Source organism: Fukomys damarensis, unplaced genomic scaffold (genome assembly GCF_012274545.1).
Source record: "Fukomys damarensis isolate Sample0158 unplaced genomic scaffold, DMR_v1.0_HiC HiC_scaffold_73681, whole genome shotgun sequence".
NCBI classification, from domain to species: Eukaryota; Metazoa; Chordata; class Mammalia; order Rodentia; family Bathyergidae; genus Fukomys; species Fukomys damarensis.
The window spans coordinates 1-1122 of NW_022974593.1; positions in this window are offsets into that span (position 1 = coordinate 1).

A 1122-nucleotide genomic window follows, 5' to 3' on the forward strand; every position below is an offset into this window, starting at 1 on the left:
AGTGAGGTTCAGATAAGATAACTAACTCTCCCAAGGCCAACCCATGTAGGCCTGTATATTGGTCTGCTTTCCTGTTGCTGGTACACAAAATACATGATACCCACAACTTAAAGGAGGAGAGGTTTGTTTTTGGCTCATGGTGTCAGAGGTTTAGTTCATGGTTGGCAGACCCCAAGGCAGGAACATCATCGTGGAAGGACATTGTGGAGCAAGGCCACTCATTTCATGGCAGCCAGAAAGCAGAACACAGGGCAAGAGATACACCCTCCAAAGGCTCATCCCCAGTGACCTACCTCCTCCAATAGTGCCACACATCCTGACAGCACATTCGTCTGTGAAATCAGTGGATTAATCCACTGATGAGTGCAGTGCCCCCATGACTCAATCATTCATTCATCCAACAGTGCTTAATCCCATCTAGTTGATAATTAAGATTAACCGGCAAAGTCTATCTGAGGTCAGGGCCCCAGCTCTTCACCAATATGCGGTTCTATGAGCAGACTACTCCAAGTCCATCTTCTTGTTGTGTGTGACGTACCTCATGTTATACATAAGGAAAGACTATGGAGTTCCATGGTAAACTAGCCTCAGCCAGGCACTGAATTATCATTCAGCCATGACTATACCAAGGCCATGGATTCAGACATCCTCATGCCCCCCTAAAGGCTCTAACCATGTTGCCATTCTGTCTTTGTTGACTAAAACCCTAGGAACCCTATCAACTCACAATGAACCCCAGTCTACCTTGTTATTGTTAGTTGTCTATGCCTTCAAAATCACTCCTCATCACATCATCACAAATAATTTCCATAACACAAAAGTCTTCTATAGGCTGCCATTATTTTCATTTTAAAATTTTCTTTTTCTTCCCAAGAATTTAGGAATCTGACTATAATATCTTTTACATGCTAATTACTAGAATGATCTATTAAGAATTTTGTTCAAGTGTAAACTAACATTTATTAATGTCCCATGTAGGTTGTGATTGGCCAAAGCCATTATGATTTTAAAACTTCTGTTACAAAGTTGTAACCATAAATTTCACACAATCGTCAGGCAAAGAAATTAGAGTTCTTATAAAACATCTGAAAAGTTAGTGATATTTAGTGTGCTATTAAAGCT